Genomic DNA, 25,456 nt, shown 5'->3' on the forward strand with positions numbered 1-25,456 from the left:
TCCAGGCAGCGCGAAACTGCAGAGCTGAAACTCATACGCAAACTTGACACCATCAGACTCGGTCTGAATAGGGAGTGGGAGGGGCTAGCCCTCTACAAAAAACAATGTTCCCTCTTTTGGCGTTCACACCTTCCTGTCAACTGTTGTGAATGGGCCTCATCCACCCTCATTGAATTAACCTGGTGAACACTGGCCCCCCTCCCTGTGATGTAACTCACCCACCCCTGCAGGTGTAGATACACCTACCACACTGACCTTTCCACTTCATGCATCTGACGAAGTGGGTTTCCGGACTTTCTGCCCACAAAAGCTTATGCTCAAATAAATTTGTTAGTCTTTAAGGTGCCACAGGACTCTTGTTGCTATGTCTACATAAAGTCTCATGACAGCTCACAAATTTGTCTTACCTGCTGTGATTCCCTGAATCGCTCTCCTTCCTTCTAATCCATTCAAAGTAGTTTTACTTCTTTTAGGATGTTATTTCTATTCCTCTGACCGCTTCCTCATTTACCGTTGTTGTTATTGTGTGGATGCAGGTCATTGTGTTATATATTAGTTATTTTAATAGCAAATACTCACCCTAAATATTTATAAGTATATAGGTAGTATTATTTTTAGCAAGGATATCTGTTTCTAATGTTGTACTTCCTATGGTTCTTACTGTGACTTTTTTAAATTCTACCTTTTCCAACTTACTTTTAAAGTGCAAGTTTCTTCTGTTGGATCATGTTCCAGTCTGACTGATTTCCTGTCCTGGTGTCAAACCTTCTTTTGGCATTGTTCCACCACAGGGGGATTGCCTTTTGCAACTGTTATTGTGCTTCTCACTCCATCCCTTAATGCTTTTTCACATATTGTTGCTTGTGTGGAGAACTTGATTCTCGAATATTCCAGAAAGGAAGTGTAGTATTATGACGCTGTGTGGAATATGAGTGACCATTTCTAATATTACTGATCCCAATCTTCCTGAATTGCAATAAATAGCGTATAAAATATGCCATGCAAGGTATCTGTGGTAAAGTCATGATTTGCTAAGATAGATAAGCACATTTCGATGTATGTAACAGCTTTGTATTATGAGTTGTAAATATGCATGGAATGCTTCTATTTCAAACATGTGCTGTGTTTGTGGGTGACATCCCTGATAGGGCTCGCCTCACATCAAGAGAGTGGAGATGCCTCTCCTCATTGGAGGGACAATGGAGGAAGCTGTGAGGCCGACTTACAGCCAAGAGCCGCTGCAGGAGCCTGTTAGAGTCACTAGATACCTGCAGACTGGAGGGGAGCCAGGTAATGGGGCGTTGCTGGCTTGGAACAGGCTGGAGAGAGACACTGACACTGTCCCCGATGGGGCCATGCTCTCAGTGGCAGCAGCAAGTGCCCGACCCCTGTCTGTGAGCAGCAGGGACTGGATCACTGCCAGGGGCTCTCAGGGGCACGATCCCTGGCTCACAGCTGCTGTCTGGTGCACACAGCTGTGAAAAAAAGACACACCCCTGAGCGATATACGTTTGTGCCAACATATACACTTGTGTGGACAGTGCTATGTCCGACATAGCCACTGCCGTTTTATTTGGGCAAACAAGGGGGTAGAGACTTGCAGAGCTGGGGCGCGCAGGCAGAGCTGTGGGGACAGGCAGGGATGAGGAAGGTGCCTATGGGGTTGGGGAGATGAATGCACAGAGCAGGGGCCTGCGGGGCTGGGGGGTGAATGGGCAGGGCAGGGCTGGGGAAGGGGCCGGTGAATTTTCTTCAGTTGCCTGCCAAGTTTAATTATCAACCCAGCCAGCGAAGAGCGCAGGGAAGGGGATCTGAGTCACATGCCCATCCTGTAATTCAGGGATCAGCTCTGCCATGGGCCTGTGCCTGCTGACTCTGGGGTGCTTTCCCTGCCCCTCTTCCTGTGCTATTGCACACCCACTGCTGGATCCATTCTTCTGCCCTGCCCCACAACCACTGTCTGTGTACACCCTTGGCATTGACTGTCTGGAGGAGCAGGAATTATTCCCATCTGCTGCTGCAGGGTGTCTATCACCCCCTGACATCAGGTGATGTCTCTGTTTTCCCCCTCCCCATCTGCATTGATTGCGGAGGGAGGAGGGAATGGGGAACAGTGTCTGCAGGGTGAAGTTCTTCAATCACTGTGTTGTCTATGCAGATCTCATCTCCCCCATGTCCTGGGTGGTGGATTCCCCGGCCCCCCATAAGAGAGAGATGAGGGGAGGGGGGCTAGGGTGAGTGTCAGTCAAGGTGGAGTTTGATCACTCTCTCTGGCTGGAGCTTTAGAACAGGAGAAGCAAAGGGGAATTACAGAGAGCACAGAGCAGAGTCACTGTGCAACTGTCTTCGGTCACTTTTAACTTCCCAGTCACAAAAGGTTGAGACTTAGTTTCCTGCTAGTTGGCTGGCATCCCAAAATGCCTCGGAACAGGGCGCCTCTGTCTCCTCCTTCAGCGGACACAGACAGCGTGTGTTTAAGGACATTCAGGGACTTGTGTTAGCAGCAGGTCTCAGTGTGCAGCTGTGCCTCTCTCTGCTGGGCCGGTTCCACTGAAGGCACTCTGCTGCCAGTCCCCCCAGGCCCTTCCCACACATCACCGGAAAGGACAGAGGAGTTCTCCTGCAACAGGAAGGAATGTGAACACTCTGCTTGGAAGCTGCCAAGAATAAAGGGTAGGTCTCCCTATGTGCATTGTGTATGTGGGCGAGGACCAGCCAAAGTGGCTCCCTGAGTCCCACAATGCAGCCTTTTCAACTCTCCCAGATTCCACCTCTTCTAAGAGCCTTGTTAGGGACTGGGTGATACCAACCCAGAGGGCATTGCAGCGGAAAGGGGTTAAGACAACGAACCCTAACCCTCAGCATTCTTGTTTCTTAGCACAGCTACTGGGCTTGGCCATAGAGCTTAGGTCCTTTTATGCCCTGCACATACATTCCTCACTCGCAGACACAAAGAGAATTCATCAGGATATTTTTAGGTTCCATAGTACAAGTTTCAGGAACCAGTTCACTTCAAGAAAGTAACAAGATAGAGTCTGCTTATGCCACACTAAACAGCACTACACCATTAACATAACGGTAAAGGAAAAATCTCTCTCTACCTCTATCTGACTTACACAATAAAACAAGGAGTCTACAGCTGATTTGTTTGCACAGCTGCTGGGGATGGCTCACACCTAGAACATGACAAGAACACTGAGATCCACAAAGCCTGACTTAGGTGCCTATGGACGGATACAGACAGATGCTTTAAAATGCAATTCACAAGGGCCAGGTGGGGAGCCAGCTAAACTAGTCACTGCAGATCATAACAAGGTGTGTCCTAAGCCCCACTCCTCTCTGAAAGATAAGCGCCTAAAATTATGTCTACACTGCAGCTTGTTTTGGCATAATTTAAGTCGCTCAGGTCACAGTGTGAATAAACCACTCCGCTGAGTGACATAAGTTAAACTGACATAAGCACCATTGTGTACAGAGCTATGTCAGTGGGAAAGCTGCTCCCGCTAATAGATTATCTGCCGCTCACGGAGGTAGTTTTATTATTCTGATGGCAGAGCTCTCTCCCTGCATTGGTGCAGGAACACTGCTGGAGACGTTTCTTGTAGGAATGAGTTAGGCACCTGCTGCACTGCACACAGTATGTGGGTGGGGGTTGTTTTGGTGCTGCTAGCTACTTTATAACTTTTACCCCAGTGGTAGCCCACTTGCCTGGGATGTGGGGGATCCAGGTTCAATGTCCCCCTCTTGGCCAGAAAGGGAGAAAGGATTTGAACAGGGGTTACTTGTTTTCTATGTGGGTGCGCCAACCACAGAGCTATGGTTTAGTCAAATGGGGGGATTCTTCAGTCTCTCCTGCCCTCACTCACCCTGAACACAAGATCCAGACCAGCTCACAGCCACCCAGAAACATCTTCCTTACTCTGGCTGGGGGAGGGGAGTTTTTGTTCATACATATGAAATTGGCAGCAGTGTCTGCATGACTTCCTCAGCAGAACTTCACAAGTGCTGAGACTCTGACCATTTTCTTGAATGATTGTGGTGGAAGGATCCTAAATTTAAAGTCCTCCCTTCTACCTTTTATTTATTTATTGCTGGTAAATCAGTTCTGGGCAGATTCTCAGCTGGCGTAAAGTTTCATAGTTCTACAGTACTGCTGAGATCTGCCCCAGCAAGTTTACAGTGCATTGAATGTCACCTCTTCGCCAACACAGCTACATACACTAAGTCAAGCACAAGGGCTAGAAATGCATAACTTCAGAGGAAGGATTGTCTGGTAGTCATGGCGTGAACCTGAGACTGGTGACCCAGCTTATAGTCTCTGTTTTGTGAGACTTTCTGTGTGGCCTCAGGCAAGTCACTTCATTTTTCTGGGCCTCAACCCCCATCTGTGGAAAGGGGTGAGAATGTTTCCCTATTTCACATGGCTGGTGTGAGGCTAAATACACTGAAGATTTGTGTATCACTCAGCTCTTATGATCCTGGAGGCCATAAAAGAACCTTAGATTCCTAGAGGGGAAACGCATACCCACAGCTACCTCCCCTGCTGCACTCAGTTTGGGTCCAATCAGTTGCTCAAGTTACCCATCAGCAGCACCTCTCAAGCCCAGTATGTCACAAAGGGCAGTGCCCAAGAGAAGGGAAACCAGAACCCTTCCCCCACCCCAACACAACACAACACAACAGTCGAGGGAAATGGACAAAACAAAAGAAGGACAAATATTTTTCCTTAGGTTAAAAAATACCAAGTGGAAAAATTCATTACAAACAGAAACCATCCCTGTTTAATTGGCGTCCTTCAGTTTCTACAGTGAAAGTCTCCCTCAGTGACATGGAGGGGAGAGGAGGACAAGAACAAAATCTCTGTGTGTGTCCAGGGGGTCAGGAGTTGATGGTGAAAGGTGGGAAGTTGATACAGAAACAAATTTCCCCCCATTTTTTTTCTCAAGTTAGTTCAAAATATCTCGGACTGTGATGCTGGTCACACCCCCAGTGCCACTGAGCTGGGTGCCCAGGTCCATCCCTGGCACGGGCTGGCGGCAGTGCTGGGGGCAGGGAATAGGAACCACAGGACGCCGCTGTGGGACCAGGCTGACATGGGCGGGTCTCAGTTGTTCATTGAAAATGCCCCCAGCCAGGCTAGTGCCAGAGTCCCAGCTGGGCTGGTCAGTTCTCTGTGGGACCCGGCTGGCTGGACTCCTGCCCAGAGGCACCAGGCTGGCTGGCTCAGCTCAGCGTTGGTATGGGAGAGGCTAGGGACATGTCACGGACATACAGAGCTCAGACTGACGTGGTGCTGAGGGGCAGATGTGGAGGCTGAGCAGGGGGCAGAATTAACAGCTGGGCTGGACACAGGCAGATGTGGGGTGGCTGGGACACAGAATTAGTTAAATATGGTTTGGGGCTGTGGGGAGAAGCTGGAAACTCTGCCCCAGCAGGAAACGTTTTGTAAATCGAGCCTGCCAGATGCTAATAATCAAGGACTGAACTGGATTTATGGCTCATTACAACCAGCTGTAACCCGCTAACCCTCTTCTTGTCCTATGGCTGCTGTGGTGTTAACGGCCCCTCTACTGTGAGTGGTCCTGTCGAAGAGCTCTGTGTGGCTAGAAAGTTTGTCTCTCCCCAACAGAAACTGGTCCAATGAAAGAGATGAGCTGCCCCATCTTGGCTGTCTGTTAACTGTATTCCTGCAGTCAGGGCTTCCTGCTCTTTCAAGTCTTGTTCAGGTGATGGCAGATGTTACATGGACCTCTGAAACCATGGCACTGGGATTGTCTTGGTCTGACCGCATCAATGCACTGCCCACTTGTAAAGGAGCAGCAAGAACCTGGAGGGTTTGATTCAGGGATTCAGGAACCTGCGGTGATGACTCGGCCCAGGAGAGCAATGTGTCCGCACTGACCATCCGAACTGGTACTCAGCTAACGCTGCCTGATCCGGGTTAGACTCTGCTCTGAGAGCAGAGATGGGCTGGGCTTGCACCTTCAGACCTGGCAGCGATACAGACACAGGCATCACCGCACCCCCCGCTCAGCAGCACAACGGGGGTTTGTTACTTAGTGATGAAAAAGGGAAGTTTCCATTCGGGGCTGAGATGAAAATGTACCGAACATTGTGACAGTGTTTAGCAGTTCTCGCCCCAGACAGATCGGGCCGTGGAAAGCGGAACCTGCTGCCCTCAAACACGCGGGGTGGGGAGTCTTGGAGAGAGGATCCTTCCCCCGAAAGTGTAATGAGGATGTGACGGGCACTGACAGCCCCGCCTCTGTCCCGTTACTTTGCTACTTTTGCTACTTTCGCTTCCTTGCTCGGTGCAGGGGTCGAGGCGGATCCGTTTCCAGCAGCGCCCGGCGCAGGACACAGACCAGAATTAATCCTGCAGCTCCAGAGTGGACCCGCTCCCGGCCGGTGTAAACTCGCTGCCGGGCTGGGTGCGGAGTGCAGCAAACCCGAGATCTCGGCGCCGCTCGAGGCCGGTCCCAGGCGCAGGCAGGTGAGCCGCTGTCAGTCGGTGCATCCGCCGCTGCCCCACGCTGCTGTTGGCAGCCGCATTGATCGCTCCGGTGAAGTAGTAACTGCGGAGCAGCGGCGTGGTAAGGGAGGGGCCGGCCACGCCCCGGGGGAGCTGCCCCTCCCCCCACAGTTGCAGGCAGCCAGGGGCTGGGCTTCCACATTCCCGCCTGGGTGACGAGGCTCCAGCTGTGGGGAGGGGGGGAGGGGAACACATTTCTGCAGGTATAAAGTGTAGGAAAGTCGGTTCAGTTAGGGTAGCTGAGGCCTATTCACAACCATTGATTAGAAGGTGAGAATGCGTGAACAGTGACAATTACTTCTTGTAATGAGAGAACCATGCCAAGTCCCTGTTCACACCCAGTCTGATTGTGTCAAGTTTGCAGATCAGTTCCAGCTCTGCAGTTTCTCGCTGAAGTCTGTTTTTGAAGGGTTTTTTTGTAGAAGTATGGCAACTTTCAAGTCAGCTACAGAGTGTCCTGGGAGACTGAAGTGCTCTCCGACTGGTCTATGGGTGTTTCCATTTTTTATGTCTGATTTGTGTCCATTTATCCTTGTGCGCAGTGACAGTCCGGTTTGGCCAATGTACATGGCAGAGGGGCATTGCTGGCACATGATGGCATATATCACATTAGTAGAAGTGCAGGTGAATGAGCTCCTGATGGTGTGAGTGATGTGGTTAGGACCTGTGATGGGGTCACTAGAGTCAATGTGTAGGCAGAGCTAGCAACGGGGTTTGTTGCAGGGATAGGTTCCTGGGTTAGTGTTCTTGTTGTATGGTGTACAGTTGCTGGTGAGTATTTGCTTCAGGTTGGGGGGCCTGTCTGTAAGCAAGGATAAGCCTGCCTCCCATGGCTTGAGGAAGTGAGGGATCATCTGCTAAGACAAGTTGGAGAGATTTTAGCTGGGGGCTGTACGTGATGGCCAGTGGTGTTCTGTTGTTTTCTTTGTTGGGTCTGTCCTGTAGTAGGTACCTAGAGGCCCATGAAAGCTGATGCCTGCAGAAATTTGTTAGTCTTTAAGGTGCTACAAGACTCTCGTTGTTTTTACTTTTTAAAATGTTCACTCTTGAAGCAATCACTGATTCTGCTAGAGGGCAGCTCTCAGCCGCAGGCTCTGGCTTAGTCTGAAGCTGCTGCAGATTTCACCGTGATCTGCCCCCACACTTCACATGCTGACATGTTGGAAAGGCTGGAGCAAGCGCCTTGTGACACCAGTAGAGACAAGGCTGCTCAGGCAGGGGCAGGAGCTGCTGCCCCAGGGGATGAAGATCCGCGCACACAGCCTCGCTTTGGAAGTTTAAGGACACCAGGGAGCCGCGGGGACCCCAGTGCACAGGAGCTGGGCAGCCAACCCAACGGCAGGGCTCCAGGGCAGGACCTGTCACACACACACACACACTCCCGCCACTGGGCAGCCCAGGGTTATCTGCCCCTGTCCCGCTCCCAACTGCACCACAGTGAGGGGAGAGTGGGGGAGAGTGGGAAACAAGACCGCAGACCCCCTTCCCTCCGTGGGGCACTGCCGCTGCCACCAATGTGGGAGGGGGAGGCGCAAATGCAATCATTGGCCTGACCCACAGTGCACCAGTGCTGCAAAATGATCCTGTAATCCCAGGATAAATGGGTCTTACTCTGAGTACAAACTTTGCTTTTGAATCTATATTCAAAATGCTACATGCTCTATTTTCAACTTTCATTGTAATTTAACATCAACCTCTTTTAGTTATTGGATTTAACAATCTATTTCTTTCCTCTTATATTTTATTGAAGAAAACTGGACCTGATCCTGCTCTCAATGCATTCAAAGGGAGATTTGATATGAATGAATTCACTGTATGTTTCTGTTTTCTAAAGTAAGTTACAAATTCATACAAATCCAACTTTATGGGGGAGAGTCTTACTCTGTTGTCCCTGCTATTTCATAGGTCTGGTTATGGGACGGAATCTTTTTGCCTGTGATATGTTGAAAGAAAAAAATGGGTAAAAAACCCCAACAAGAATCTCTCATTCACACTCACACTCTTTCTCATTCCTTAATATTTTTCTCCATTGATGGAATTATTACTGACTCTGATTTAACGTTTTTTTTAATGTAGATTTTGTAAGGCTGGGACAAAATCAAACTCATAAAGGAAATACATTTTCAAATTTAATAGAATGGCTGTTCTAACTACATAATATGAAAAGAGTTCACAACAATATATTTACTCCTTTTTTATTTAATGTCTCCTCTTTAATGTTTGACTAATGATTCAATGTGAAACAATCTTATGCTCACTATGAGAAGTCTTTTTTCTCCTTCTTCCTGTTGTCTAGATCAAGTTGCAGTGAAGATGAAGGTTCTCTCATTCAGCCGCAGCTTCAGAGCCAGCTTCCCTCTCCCTGGTTTTATTATTTTCTTCCTTACTTTTTACGTTCACAAGATGGAATCAGGTAGGAATCCGCAATGTACCCTGGAAGATAGGAATAGGATACAGAGTGACCTAAACAAACTGGAGGATTGGGCCAAAAGAAATCTAATGAGGTTCAACAAAGAAAAGTGCAGAGTCCTCCACTTAGGAAGGAAGAATCCCATGCACAGCTACAGACTGGGGACCGACGAGCTAGGCAGCAGCTCTACAGAAAAGGACCTGGGAGTAACAGTGGATAAGAAGCTGGATATGAGTCAGCAGTGTGCCCTGGTTGTCAAGAAGGCTAATAGCATATTGGGCTGCATTAGGAGGGGCATTGCCAGCAGGACGCGAGAAGTGATTATTCCCCTCTATTCGGCATTGGTGAGGCCGCATTTAGAATATTGTGTCCAGTTTTGGGCCCCCCACTACAAAAAGGATGTGGACAAGTTGGAGAGAGTCCAGCGGGGGGCAACAAAAATGATTAGGGGATGGAGCACAGGACTTATGAGGAGAGGCTGAGGGAACTGGGCTTGTTTAGTCTGCAAAAGAGAAGAGTGAGGGGGGATTTGATAGCGGCCTTTAACTACCTGAAAGGGAGTTCCAGGGAGGATGGGGCTAGGCTGTTCTCGGTGGTGGCAGATGACAGAACAAGGAGCAACGGTCTCAAGTTGCAGTGGTGGAGGTCTAGGTTGGACATTAGGAAAACGTTTTTCACTAGGAGGATGGTGAAGCACTGGAATGGGTTACCTTGGGAGGTGGTGGAATCTCCATCTTTAGAGGTTTTTAAGCTGAGGCTTGACAAAGCCCTGGCTGGGATGATATAGCTGAAGCTAGTCCTGCTTTGAGCAGGGGGTTGGACTAGATGACCTCCTGAGGTCCCTTCCAACTCTAATATTCCATGATTCTATGATTCTAATGTGTCTGCTGTTTCCAAGAGCATTGTTTCTCAGTGACCGGTCTGTGGATCAGACTGATCCCTGAGATCTCCCTGACACAGTTTAGGAAGGCTCCAAGCCGGATCTTGATATCAAAAAGGTTAAGAAACACTGTCTTAGAGGATTTATTTAGGTCCATGAAGTGTCTTAAAAACATGCTTAACTCCAAGTCAATGTGTAAACTTAACCACATAGCAAGATCAACACCTTCATTATTAATTTTTGCTCTGACTGTGTTGCTCCTGGGTTATTTTATTTCTTCCTGGGACAGTGTACACAAGTTTCTTCACACAAGTATTTTTAAAAGATAGTGAAGGATGCCCAAATCATTGGATGAACATTTATTGAAGAGTTTTTAATAATAATAATTACCAATAAAAAAATCAATAAATTAACTTATTGGGTTTCAGATGTAAAAAAGAACAGAGCCCTGTTTGAGACTTACATGTTCTCAAAAATCTAAGAACCAGAATATATTGATGTCATGTGACTTTTTATTGGGCCTATTACCCTAATACATGTAGGTTAGGTGTAGTATACACCACATTATTAGGTATTATGTGCACAATAGAACAATAGTATGCCTTATATAGATATATCTGTAAAGTGTGGGAAAGTTAAATTAACGGAATGTATTATGCTCTTCCCACAATTCTGTTGACCAATATCAAGTATCCCACAAAACGTTGTGAAGCTGAACTTAGCGTTCACAAAAGAAAAAAGGAAGCCTATCAAAGCTAAGACACATGAATGGTGTGTCCTAGCACTGCTTGGAATGTACCGCTACCCACCTTGTTTGTATGTAGTGTCCACACAGAGATAAGGAAGTTATTGAATACATTGAGGAACTGGTGGGTTGGATCGTAGGTGATGTATGAAGTGCTTTTTCACTTGTAAACTGCCAGAATATAAATATAAGTGGGTTTGGGCGTGTTTTTTTGAAGCGCACCTTCTGTGTAAAGTGAGCACACTGCCAGATGAGGATAGCTTCCAGGAGAGAGGATATGTGTGCCTCCTTTTCATAGTGAACTCTTTTCTCTTTAGGCAACACATTTGGTTAAATTCAGTTATTTGGTCTCTTGATCATATGAAGTATTGAACCATAATAGACCAGCCATTGGCCGTAGCAATAGGGCTCTGTCTCAGGAGCACCTTGGTGAAAGAACACCAGATAAGGCCCTCCAGCCCCGGTGAGGCCCAGTGAATGTCATGGCAATGTCAGGAAGAATGTCAATTTGAGAGCACTTAGGAAAACAGGCTGTTGAATAGGAAGCTTATCTCAACTACACACCGAGCCCGTCCACTCCCAGTTCTCTGCCTCAGTTTCTCTGATGTGTGACTATGCCATGGACTGAACGCACCCCTCTTCAGCTTCCCACCCCGTGTCAGCACTGGGTGCCTGTGCCATGCACTGAACTGACCTATTCTCAGTTCCCCACTCTCTCCAGTGCTCTGTGCCTCTGCCATGCATCAAGCTGGTCTGTTATCAGCTCCACACCCCCTCTCAGTGCTGTGTGTCTGGGCCATGCACTGCGGCTGAGTGTTCTTATAACAGCCCCACTGCACATGAGCACTGCTCTCCCTGAAAGATTCAGGCTGAAATTTTCCATGCCGGTGTCTGCCTCTGGCTGAACTTTTTGGAAAGTTTGTATCAAATGGAACCTGTTGGATGTGTCCTTCCTATCCAATTCCCACCTTCCTCTAAGCCATGTTTGTTGTTTTTGTCACGGTTCATTTTCCAGCAAAGTTCACAGTGATTGGATCCCGTGACCCTGTCATTGCCACCCTGGGTCAGGACACTGTGTTGCCCTGTCACCTGTCCCCCAGGATGAGCGCTGCAAACATGGAGGTGAGATGGTTCCGGTCTGAGTTTTTCTCCTTTGTGCACCTGTATCGTGATGGGAAGGATCAGGATGAAGGGCAGATGCCAGAGTATCAAGGAAGAACACAGCTTTCAAAAGCTGGACTCACAGATGGAAATGTTCCCTTGAAGATTCTCAATATCACACGTTCTGATGAAGGACAATACCTCTGTTTTGTTCAAGATGACACTTTGTATGAAGAAACCGTATTGGAACTGCGAGTAGCAGGTCAGTGGTTTGTGACAGTTTTATCTTTGCATGGCCTGCAGGATTTATTCTTTCCTATTACAACAACTGTGACTCCCTGCTTGTGAAATATTTCACAATAACACAGTGTGTCTAAATTTGAGGAAACAGCCACTTTCATATTCGGGAAAATATGCTGACATCTTTACCGACATGTTATTAAAAACATTTTCAGGGTGGCCAAGGCACTTCCTTGCCATATCTTGATTCAGTCCTAATGGGGTCTTAGTTAAGGGGGAAAGGAATTGTGGACAAATGTAGCCTTCCATTTGCTCTGCAGTCATTTCTAGGATGTGTAGCTAAGGTGGTATTGCCAGACTTTTATGGCCTTCTGATTGGTTCACTACCGGTTGTTACTTAGGGGTGTAGTTAAAATCATATGCAGCCTTCTTATTTGCTGAGACTATATAATGATGATGGGGGTGGTGGGGAGTTATGTATTTATCACTCTTAGACAAGACGGATCTTTCTCACATGCTGCTTTGACACTGTAACCATGAAACCAATTGGATTTTTTTTTTAAATAAATACATCTATCCAATGCACTTACTGTCAGATTTTCAAAAAGTTCCTATCCCATTCGGGTATCTAAATGAAGGGGTCATATCTCCAAAGGTGCTGAGCACTCAGTTGCTTCTGTGTTGAGAGGACAATATTTCTTACTGATTTGGTGCTATTATTTTAAATATTTCTTCACATTTTTGTGTGTCCATGAGCACTGGGATTTCAGAGATTCCAGTATCCATTTATCCCTTCATCTGGCTACCCACATGAATTAGTGCTTTCTAGTGTGAGGAAGGGATCCACAAACTGTCCCTAATTCCATATGCCTTATAAAATAATTCATGGAATTAACACCTTTATGTATTCCCCCTTAGGACTAGGCTCTGCTCCTCTCATCTCTGTGGAGGGTCACCAGGATGGAGGGATTCGGGTGGTTTGTCGATCAGCTGGGTGGTACCCAGAGCCTGAGGTACTGTGGGAAGATCTCAATGGGCGACATTTACCATCACTCTCTGAAACAAAATCCCGAGGGGATAACAACCTGTTTGACACAGAAACTGCTATCGTTGTAAAAGAACAGTCAAACCAAAACTTGTCCTGCTGCATCAGAAACACCGTTCTCAATCAAGACAAGGAATCGGCAGTTTATATAGCAGGTCAGTTACCATTCAAATCCCACCCTGAACTCATCATCGCTAGAAATAAAACATGACATAGGGAGAAAAGAACTGAAACATCTGTTCTGGGTATTTCATAATCCGCATACAAAGAAAGAAGATGGGAGGCTGGTATCTTTACAGGATCAAAGTTTAGGTAGCCTCATTCCCTTAATTGGGAGTATTAAGACTATGAAAGTTTTAGATTTCATGTAAATTTAATATTAAGCCTGACTTTCCTGATATTCTAGTGCACGTGCACGCGCACACACACACGCACACACACGCGTGCACACACACACACACACACACTTTCCACCATTTTTAGATGAAACTTTCACTCAAGTCACTGACACAAGATGTTCCTGCAACCTTAAATTCATATTAATGATTTATTTAAATGTGGTAAATTTTGTGCTGTGGCTTGTTTGTGATCTTGTCGCTGCACCAATTAATTCCTGATTACTCGTGTGAAATGTCACCTAAATCATATGATGATGATGATGTTTCTACCGACTTTCAATGGGACTTGTGCTCCTTATGTCACTTTGGTCCAGATCCACAAAGGGACTCGATTTACCCTGGTCTACACACAAAAGTTGCACTTATGAACTATTAAGTTAATCAATGGTACTTCCTTCGGTGAGTGCTCATACAAATTTCAGCGTGCCCTGTATAGATTTATCTTCAGTCAATTCCTTACCGACTTCAGCGAAATGGAGGCAGGGCACTATTAAGCTGATGTATTATTTAAGGTTTTGTGCAGTAATTTATATAAATTGGTGGAACCCACAGAAGTTGTCAACTCTTGAACCAAATTAAAAATGACTCCATAAGAGGATGGCCTCAGTTTCACTAAATAGCAGCAGACACCATGTGCAGAGAAGGTCTCAGGCACATTTGAAAAGTCCATCCTGGTCATATCCATCATGGAGTCTTTAAACCATGATCCGAGGACTTCAGTAAGTCAGTCATAGGTTAGGGGTCTATTACAGGAGTGGGAGGGTGAGGTTCTGTGGCCTGCGTTGTGCAGGCGTCAGAGTAGATGAACATATTGGTCCCTTGTGACCTTAAAGTCTATGAGACTGTGACTGAATCACTGTGAACACAAGATGAGCAAATGAAAATTAGTTAGTTTGCTGCTCAAATATCTTTAGGAATTGTGATTGTGATTTCTCCAAATATTTGAAGGTAATAGGGGATTTTTCAAAAATATTCTAATTAATCTGACAATTTCTGAATGTTGCTGAACACTAAGGGACAAATTATTTGCTGGTGTAACTCTATTGAAGTTAATGGGGTTTTATGAGCAGATAATTTGGCCCTGAAGTCTACAGTCCTCTGAATAGCAATGAATCAAACCAGTCCTGTTTTTCAATCAGTGATAAATCAGTGTTAAAGCTGTGTTGGTTGGAGCCATTTTTAAGATCAGTTTCTGGTCGTTTGTGTAGTACACACATGGCCATTCTTTCACTCTTGTCTCACACAAATCCTGCTGGGCACTATCTATGTATTTCTATCAAATAAAAACATTTGCCTTTAATCACCTCTTCCAAACTAAGGAAAGTCCTGGGCATTTTGTTTTTCAGATACCTTTTTCCCGAGGGTGAATCCCTGGTTGGTGGCTCTGAGTGTGATCCTGATGGTTTTGTTTGTTTGTTTGATTGGCCTCATTATTTATCACTTTAAAACGAAAGGTAACTATCAGAGGGAGAAATACACAGGACATAAAGGTTATATTCTAATAAATGAATAAGATAAATTTAGGAACTGAACATGAAATGAATGTGTGACCTGCTGATCTGATCCTAATAAAGAAGAAGAATATATGTGCATTTATTGATAGAGGGTGGGGGCAGAAGTGTGCGGGCAGAGGGAATAGAAACTGAACCAGACAATCAGATCATAGCAGACACAGCTGTATTCTCCTCATTCCTCCATCTCCCCCTCTTTCCCAGTTCTCAGCGTGTTACAGCTGTCTGTCATTGGTTCCACCTGAGACAAGGTTCTGCAAAGCCTAGGCTCCTATATGCGTACTTCAAATCTATTTTTTGCTAATGAAGTGCAGTGCACCTTGACATTACAGTGATGTAATAGAAACACCTTGTGATAAATCAGTAAATGACACATTTGTTCTTCAGTCACGGGGGGAAAAAAAGTCGTATCAACTTTTACATAACTCAGACATCCCTGTCCATGCCTCTGTTCACTTAATCCATAAAGAATATCTGCCCAATTTCCAAATAAATGGGACATGTCCCTCTATGCTCCTAATAAATTTTGTTACTAGAGCATGTCGTGTTCTAACTCTCATAAAGCAAGAGATTAGAATAATTTGTTTATTTCTGTATTTTTTAAGGGAAACTCACTGAAGAAGTTGGTAAGTTTCAATTTTCCGTTTTCCACAAATGCAATTTTTGACAATAGTTACACATTTGTATATAGCCTTGGTTGTTTCTTTGATTTATTTTTATTTTTCTGTGTGTGTCCAGGTGGGTGGGGGGAAGAAGTTGATATGTGTGTGATCGGCTGAATCTTTTAGGGTCTGTTTGGGTGTTTCCAGAGACCCTTTCCCCTAAAATCCTTCTAATTAGGGAATGAGCTCAGCAGAGGCACGTGTCTCAGGGGTGTGGATTTTTCACACACCTGAGAGAAGTGGCTATGCCAAGTTTTCAGTGCAGACGAGACCTCAATCTCAGAATTTTTCACAAGAATCTATAGCGGTCTGGCTTGTTAATGAAGGTGTGCTGAAGTGGGAATTTTCTGTAATATGTTTATCAAGCATATGTGTGCCTCAGTTTCCCCTATATGCAGCATTGTTACCCAGTAGGGGGGAAAGGACTGTTTGCTCTCAGAGCAGGCTAGGAGACATAAGTGCAGGTGCTGCCTGGCTGTCTGGGCCTTAGTCCCTATATCGATAGAGCATCTGAGAAGACCATGGCAAATCCAGTCACATGAACATTGGCATCTAGCAACCAATGACCCAGAGGCAGATGGATTTCCCCACACCTGAGCCGGGAAGCTGAGCAACATCGCCCAGCTGAAGCAGCAAAGGACTGGAGAGGTGTGAGGTGGGGGATAGATGGTGGCTGCTGGAAGGAGTCAGGGCTCTTACCTGGGGTCTGACTAAGGGGTCAGACAGACATAGAGACAGACAGAGCAAGAACAGTGAGGATCACCACAGCTTGGCTGGGCTCTGCGCTGACCAGAACTGTCTGTGCTTTAACCTTCCATTCTCGATGACAATGTGAGGACTTCCTAGGCAGCTGTGTCTAGGTAACTAATACACCCGACTGTTCTGACAGCGCGCTTTGAGTGTCACTGCGAACGCTTAGTGAGGTGTGTTTATCTCTGAAGAGTGTCTCTACGGAGTCTGACAGACTGTAGGGTCTAGAGGCTGTTGCAAAGCTGGGGGTGTAGCACTATCAAGTGAATCCATGACAGATTTTTAAGAACAGCTAAACCCCAGGATAGGGTTTGTCTTCAACCACTCCCTGCTGCAGTCAGCTTGGACCTGGTTGGACGGGCCTTTTTGAGTAACACACGTTCACAAGTTGTCTTCCTACCAGCGGCTCTGTTGCAAGAATCGCCTACCTCTGAGTTCCAGCAGCCTTCCTCCTGCCTGCCACCCCCTTCCTGTGACAAACTCTCCCTTTCAAGACCATTTCCTCCAAATGGAGTAGGCCCTGGAGCAACGCCTGGTTAATACCTCTTGAGCCCAGAGGTGTTTTCGTCTTTTCCTGTCTGTGATGGTGTGTGGCCCCTTGACAGAGTCCAATTTTATAAAATTTGGAGTAAGTCTAAATTAGATAAACTTCACATCACAATGTTAATTGGGGTGTGGGAAGAAGCAATAGAAAAGAAGTTGAATAGAAATAATCATCCTGCCTTAACATTTGTATTGATTATAAAGAGAAACAACACATAAAGGAAGGAAAACTCACACATAAACGAAGGAAAACTCATAAAGTTTGTGTCCCCTTCATCCTGTGATAAGAAGTCGGCATATTTGTTTTCTGTGCCTGAATGATGTACTAGCTGAAAGCTACATGGCTGCATTAAGAGATACTACTGCATATTACCTGGGTTATGCTGTATAATTGAGTTCAGCCAGTGGAGTGGGGCATGGTCAGTTACTAGGTGGAAGGGCTGTCCCCACACATAATTGCTTAAGGCATCAATGGCTCATTTCACTTCCAGGGCCTCCTTCCCATTGATCAATTAGGCTACCTTCTGTGGGAACAACTTCCTGCTGAAATAGAGAACAGGGTGATCTCCTCCTCCAGATTTTGAGTCTGACATAAGACACATCTCTTTGGAGAATAAAGGACTTTTAGAAGTCTGATTGGAATTCTCCTGGCTGCTGAGTCAATGGGTCTTTTAGTGCCCTAAATGCCTTGTCACGGCTTTTAGTCCAATGGACCTTTTTGGGTGCAGTGTCTTTAACCAGCCTGTCAAAGGGGCAGCCACGGTAGTGAAGTTTGCGATGAATGGTGGATAGTACACTGCTAATCCCATAAAACCACCGGACTTGCTTCTTTGTGGAAGGGACAGGGCAGCTCACTAGGGATTGGAGTTCTTTCAACAAAGATTGTAGCTGCGTTGTCTGCCCTTCCCCTCCACGGCATACCCTAGGTAAGTGACTTCTTGGTTGGCCAGGCAACATGGCTTGGCCACCTAACCTGCCTCTTTGAGAGCTCGTCATACCGCAGCAACATGCTTCATATGCTTCACCCAGCTCTCACTGTAGATGATATTGTCAATGTAGGTGGCTGCGTAGGATGTATGTGGCCACTCCGTCCATCAGTGGCTGGAAAGTGGCAGCGGCCCTGTGAAGTCCAAAGGGCTTGGATTTAAACGGATATACTCCATCACAGGGAGTTTGTTCAGTTGTTGTGGAGATATTTGCTTTTATATTTAATTTTTTTTTTTTTTTTGCATTATTAAACCTGTTTTTGTTTTTTTGCCTATTTGTTTTTTATTATTATAATTCTTTCTTTGTGGGGCATGTTTTTTTAATGTAACTATATAAAATGTGGGGAAACACTAAACTGGATGAATTTCACACCAAAAGCTAATTTGAAAAATTAATATGAATTAGAGTCGTTGAGTCACAGAGTTTAAGACCACACAGGATGACCGTATCCTCTAGACTGACCTTCTTAAAAGGAGATTGAATAGAAATAATCTCTCAATCTTTACTGTTTTATTGATGATAAAGAGAAATAAAACATTTACCAACACTTACCAAAAATATGTATTTATTTCTCTTTAAATTTTAGACAAACGAGATCAAGAAATAAGTAAGTGTCTTTATCCTTCCTCTGACAAGATACTTTTTGTACCAATTTGGATCCTCATGTGGGAGTTTGTTTAATTGTCTGGAGGTATTTGTTTTAAAATTGAACTTTTAAAATATTCGCAATATGAAACCTTTTGTTTGTTTTCTTTGCTTGCTTTTTTATTATTATTATCATTCTTTTAGCAGAATGTGGGGTATGTTTTCAAATGTAACTTTATAAAATGTGGGGAAAAACTCAACTGGATGAATTTCAGTTCACACCAAAAGCTAATCTGAAAAATTGATAAGCAGTAGATTTGTAGAGTCACAGAGTTTAAGAGCAGAACAGATGACCAGATCCTCTAGTTTGACCTTCTTAAAAGGAAATTGAATAGAAGTAATTTCTCAGCCTTTACTGTCATACTGATGACAAAAAGAAATAAAATATAAGAAAAGGGAAATACCTGGTGACCCATCTGTGCCTAGGGTAGGCCACCTGTAAATTCCAAGGTCAGGGCAGGCTGCAAAAGGAGAGCAGATTCTCCCAGACTGGTGGGTGACACTGCAGTTAGATTCCCCAACCAGTTATTAACAGTGCTTCTTATCCCCCACACTGATTATCATGAAGCTACAACAGGAAACACAAAGCCCCCTTTATTGCATTTCAGTCTCTGGCCCCCAATTAGCAACTAGGTCTAGTAAAGAGAGAAGTGATTCAAACTCTATTCCCTTTACCAAAAATGTTCTCCTGATCCCGAATGGGTCAGCACATTACCAAATCAATATGTTTGGATCTTACCCGAAATACCACGCTGCCACCAATCCTTCAGGAACTAAAACTAAAGGTTTATTTAAAAAGATGGCCAAATGGCCAAAGCAATCAGATAGATAAAAATGACTTAAAAGTCCATAGATATTAGATTCTGAATAGAACTGTGGAATTGCAGGCTCGTACAGTCCCTCTGTTATACCTCCAGTACCTGGAGGGGTCTCAGTCCTTTGTTTCACAGCTTCAGTTGTAGATGAGTTGATCCAGAGGTGGGAAGCAGGAATGAAGACAAGATGGGGATGGTGCAGCTGCCTTTTATGTCCCTTTGCCATGCGGCTTGTCCCAAACACAGCCACACAGCACATGGCATGGAAAAGATTCAGATTCCCCTGTCCATAGGCACGTTCTTACATGTCCTGGTGACTCATAAGTTGTAGCCCCTGGGTTCTTTCACTGGGCTCATTGTACCTCTGAGTTCCCTGCATGGGCCATTAAACAGGCTTAGTGCTGCTGCCATCATGTCTGGGGTGTCACCCAGAAACCCAGCACAAGTTTGAAATACAAATATACCAGACATCTTTAGACTCATAATACAAGACTGAGACATACATAGAAACGTGCTTCTCAATCTCAGCGAATCATGCCTTTTCCATTGGTACGTGACATGGCATATCTTGTACGAATGATTGTCATTTAGCAATATTGATATCAATAATATTATAAATGGTCACTCCTAATCTAGACATCATCACACCTAACAAGCAATACATGTATTTCTGTTTATTCTCTAGGGAAACGAGATCTAGAAATTGGTAAGTGTCATTGTCCTTCCTCTGACAAGAATTTCTTTTGTACCAAATTGGATCCTCATGTGGGAGTTTGTTTAATTGGTGTGAAATTGTTTGCTTTTAAATTCCACTTTTAAAATGTTGTTGCAATATTTAACCTGTTTTTGTTTGTTTGTGTGCTTGCTTTTCGTTATTATTGTTTCTTTGGTTGGGGGGTTAATGTCACTTGAAAAAATGTGGGGAGACTCAAAACTGGATACATTTCACACCAAAATCGAATTTGAAAAACTGATAGAGTCACAGAGTGTAAAACCAGAAGGGATCATTGGATCCTCTATCGTCTGATGTCCTGAAGAAGAGGTTGATTTCTCTCAGCCTTAACTATCATATTAATGATAAAGGGAAATAAAACATAAGAGAAAGCAAACGCCTAGCAAACAATGTGTGTTTCTGTTTAATTTTTAGGCAAAGATGTAGAAATTGATAAGTGTCATTAACCTTCCTCTGGCAAGAAATTTTCATACGAAATCCTCATGTGGGAACTTGTTTAATTATTGTAGAGTTGTTTGCTTTTAATTTTAACTTTTAGAATTTTGTTGCAATATTAAAACTCTTTTTATTGTTTGCTTGCTTTTAATTATTCTTTTTTTAGGGGAGTATTATTGTAACTTTATAAAAAGTGGGGAAAGACTAAACTGGATAAATTTCCCCCCAAAAGCTAATTTGAGCAATTGAAAAGCAATAGTGGTATAGAGTCACTGAGTTTAAGAGCAGAAGGAACCACTGGATCCTCTAATCTGGCATTTTGAGGACAAGTTTGATATCCCTCAGCTTTCACTGTCGTACTGATGATACAGAGAAATAAATAATAAAAAAGGGAAACAGCTATCAAAGATATAATAATTTTTATGCAAAGAAGAAATAGATATTGTTGTGTTATTATCCTTCCTCTAACAAGAAATACTTTGTGCAAAATTGGATCCTGATGAGGGAATTTGCTTCATTGTTGTGGAGTTGTTTGCTTTTAAATTTTCCTTCTTTTTTCTTTTCTTTTTTTTTTGAGCAGTGGGGGTTGTTTGTTTTATGTAATTTTATAAAATTTGGGAAAAGAACAAACTGGATGAATCTGACACCAAAAGGTAATTTGAAAAATTGATGATTTTGATTCACAGAGTTTAATAGCTGAAGGGAACACTGGATTCTCTAATCTGACCTCCTGAAGAGGAGGTTTAATAAAAATAATCTTTCAGCCTTAATGTCATACTGAAGATAAAATGAAATAAAGGGAAACTTCTAACAAACATTTTTTTTTCTTTCTTTCTTTCTTTAATGGGAAACACAATGCAGAAAATGGTAAGCCTGTTTCTCTGCCCTCTGGTGAGAAAAGTTTTATATAATGTTGTGATACCTCATATGGGTGATTTGTTTCTTTAATTTCTGAAGTTGTTTCATTTTTAGAGTAACTTTTTAAAAGAAATTAGGGAAGGACAAACCTGAGGATTTACAAACCAAAATGTAATCTGAAGTGTTTTAATGAACAAAAAATGAGTTGTAAGCTCGCATCTTTACCTTAATACTGACAACTTAGTACAAAAGAACTTTAGCTTGTAAAAGAAGAAAGTTATACCTGAGGTTTGACAGTATGTGGATAAGCCCTATCAAAAGTGCCACTGCGGTAACACAGTTAATAAATGCTTTGTTTTTGCACAGACAGGAAAGAAATTCAGAGTTATTTTCCAGCTTTAAAACTAAGCTTATTCTGAGTCATGAGAGCAAAAAATTATTGGTTGTCAAATATTTCTGCCTGACTTCCATATAACTCAGACACAGCCCTCCACACCCCCGTGAATTTCAACCCTTTACTGTATATTAATGCAGAAGGAAGTTCTCAATAATCATTAATATTTCTTTCCATATTTTTAAAGGGAAACTTATGGCAGCATTTGGTAAGTCTCCTTTCCTCTCTCTCCACAACTATAACGTTCTACATAACTGTATCTTGATCAGCTGGGGGTTTTGGTTTGTTTGTGCGTGCACACGTCTTGATTTATTCCTTTAATGTGAGGTAAGGTTAAAACTGATAATTTTCACACCAAAAGATAATTTGGAAAATGCAATAAACAATTAAAAGAAAGAGGTTTAAATCGAAATGAGCTCTCAGTCTTAACTTTAATACTGACAGTACTGAGAAATGAGATAGAAGAGATAAATGTCATATAAATAAAATAGGGATTTGAATAGAAATAATCACTCATTCCTTACCTTAATAATAAAAACCTAATGTAATGTCGTGGAAAAGAATCACACAGTTACATTTTAGAGTTGGATAGGGTGCAGCTTTAATTGTGACACAGACACAATCAAATAACCATAGCTATGGGGAATACTATAGCCATAGGGAAAACCCAGGTGGTTATAGGGAAGTCAAGCAGCATGTCTGGATGCTGGGCAAATGTACTTAGAATCACAGAATCATAGAATATTAGTGTTGGAAGGGACCTCAGGAGGTCATCTAGTCCAACCCCCTGCTCAAAGCAGGACTAACCTCACCTATATCATCCCAACCAGGGCTTTGTCAAGCCTCAGCTTAAAAACGTCTAAAGATGGAGATTCCACCACCTCCCTAGGTAACCCATTCCAGTGCTTCACCACCCTCCTAGTGAAAAACTTTTTCCTAATGTCCAACCTAGACCTCCCGCCCTGCAACTTGAGACCATTGCTCCTTGTTCTGTCATCTGCCACTGCCGAGAACAGCCTAGTCCCATCCTCCCTGGAACCCCCTTTCAGGTAGTTTAAGGCCGCTATCAAATCCCCCGTCACTCTTCTCTTTTGCAGACTAAACAAGCCCAGTTCCCTTAGCCTCTCCTCATAAGTCCTGTGCTCCAGCCCCCTAATCATTTTGGTTGCCCTCCGCTGCACTCTCTCCAACTTGTCCACATCCTTTTTGTAGTGGGGGGCCCAAAACTGGACACAATATTCTAAATGCGGCCTCACCAATGCCGAATAAAGGTGAATAATCACTTCCCGCAACCTGCTGGCATTGCCCCTCCTAATGCAGCCCAATATGCTATTAGCCTTCTTGACAACCAGGGCACACTGCTGACTCATATCCAGCTTTTTATCCACCGTTACCCCCAGGTCCTTTTCTGTAGAGCTGCTGCCCAGCTCGTCAGTCCCCAGTCTATAGCTGTGCATGGGATTCTTCCTTCCTAAGTGGAGGACTCTGCACTTTTCTTTGTTGAACCTCATTAGATTTCTTTTGGCCCACTCCTCCAGTTTGTTTAGGTCACTCTGTATCCTATTCCTACCTTCCAAGGTATCTACCACTCCCCCCAGCTTAGTGTCATCCGCAAACTTGCTGAGGGTGCAATCTACCCCATCCTCCAGATCATTAATAAAGATGTTGAACAAAACCGGCCCCAGGACCGAACCCTGGGGAACTCCGCTTGTGACCGGTTGCCAGCTAGACATGGAGCCATTGATCACTACTCGTTGAGTCCTATGCTCTAGCCAGTTCTCTATACATTTTATGGTCCATTCATCCAATCCATACTTCTTTAACTTGCTGATAAGAATACTGTGAGAAACCGTATCAAAAGCTTTGCTAAAGTCAAGGTATATCACATCCACCGCCTTCCCTACATCCACAGAGCCAGTCACCTCATCATAGAAAGCAATCAGGTTGGTCAGGCATGACTTTCCCTTGGTGAATCCGTGTTGACTGTTCCTGATCACCTTCCTCTCTTCCAAGTGCCTTAAAATGGATTTCTTAAGGACCTGCTTCATGGTTTTTCCAGGGATTGAGGTGAGGCTGACCGGTCTGTAGTTCCCTGGATCCTCTTTCCTCCCTTTTTTGAAGATGGGCACTATATTTGCTTTTTTCCAGTCCTCAGGGACCTCCCCGTTGCCACGAGCTTTCAAAAATAATAGCCAATGGCTCTGAAATCACCTCAGCCAACTCCCTCAGCACCCTTGGGTGCATTGCATCCAGCCCCATGGACTTGTGAATGTCCAATCCTTCTAAATAGTCTTGAATCCATTCCTTCAGCACTGCGGGATGTACGCCTCCTTCCCATTCTGTGCCACCCAGTACAGCAGTCTGGGAGCTGATCTTGTCTGTGAAGACAGAGGCATAAAAGGCATTGAGTACCTCAGCTTTCTCCACATCCTCCGTCACTAGGTCGCCTCCCTCATTCTCTAAGGGGCCCACACTTTCCCTAATCTTCCTCTTGTTGGCAACATGCCTGTAGAAACCCTTCTTGTTCCCCTTCACGTCCCTTGCTAGCTGCAACTCTAATTGTGCTTTGGCCTTCCTGATTTCATTCCTGCACGTTCGAGCAGTGTTTATATAATCCTCCCTAGTCATCTGACCAAGCTTCCACTTCTTGTAAGCTTCTTTTTTGCGTTTAAGTTAGCCAAGGACATCTTTGTTAAGCCAAGCTGGACGCCTACCATATTTGCTATTCTTTCTGCACATCGGGATGGTTTGCTCTTGTGCCCTCAATAGGGTCTCTTTAAAATACAGCCAGCTCTCTTGGGTTCCTTTCCCCCTCATATTAGTCTTCCAGGGAATCCTGCCCATCAGTTCCCTGAGGGAGTCAAAGTCCGCTTTTCTGAAGTCCATGGTCCGTATCCTGCTGTTCTCCTTTCTTCCTTTCGTCAGGATCCTGAACTCAACCATCTCATGGTCACTGCTGCCTAGGTTGCCACCCACTTCTACTTCCCCTACCAAATCTTCCCTGTTTGTGAGCAGTAGATGAAGAGAAGCACGGCCCCTAGTTGGTTGCTCCAGCACTTGCACCAGGAAATTGTCTGCGACACTCTCCAAAAACTTCCTGGATTGTTTGTGCTCTGCTGTATTGCTCTTCCAGCAGATGTCAGGGTGATTGAAGTCTCTCATGAGAATCAGGCCCTGTGAACTGGAAACTTTCCCTAGTTGAGTAAAGAAAGCCTCATCTACCTCATCCTCCTGATCTGGTGGTCTGTAACAGACACCCACCATGACATCACCCTTATTGTTCTTGCTTCTGAGCTTAACCCAGAGACACTCAACTGACTTATCTCCAGTTTCATACTGGAGCTCAGAGCAGTCATAGTGCTTTCTTACATACAGTGCAACTCCTCCCCCTTTCGCCCCTGCCTGTCCTTCCTGAACAGTTTATACCCATCCATGACAGCGCTCCAATCGTGAGAGTTATTCCACCAAGTCTCAGTTATTCCAATCATGTCGTAGTTTCTTGACTGTGCCAGGACTTCCAGTTCCTCTTGCTTGTTTCCCAGGCTTCTTGCATTTGTGTACAGGCACTTGAGATAAGTAGCCAACTGGCCAACTTTCACAGTCTGAATCGGGAGGCCTCCCCTGCTGCCCCCTCCTCCTTCTCATAGAATCATAGAATCATAGAATATTAGAGTTGGAAGGGACCTCAGGAGGTCATCTAGTCCAACCCCCTGCTCAAAGCAGGACTAACCTCTGCTATATCATCCCAACCAGGGCTTTGTCAAGCCGCAGC

At 44.6% G+C, this 25,456-nt stretch overlaps 1 pseudogene; it reads left to right on the forward strand.

Annotated features, from left to right (window-relative positions):
- Positions 1 to 1,199: 1,199 nt before the first annotated feature.
- LOC137142862 (butyrophilin subfamily 1 member A1-like) overlaps positions 1,200 to 25,456 on the forward strand; it is a 34,440-nt pseudogene continuing 10,183 nt past the window's right edge.

This window comes from Emydura macquarii, unplaced genomic scaffold (genome assembly GCF_026122565.2).
Source record: "Emydura macquarii macquarii isolate MOO-44397 ecotype Brisbane River unplaced genomic scaffold, CSIRO-AGI_Emac_v2 contig_3265, whole genome shotgun sequence".
In the NCBI taxonomy this organism is placed as follows: Eukaryota; Metazoa; Chordata; order Testudines; family Chelidae; genus Emydura; species Emydura macquarii.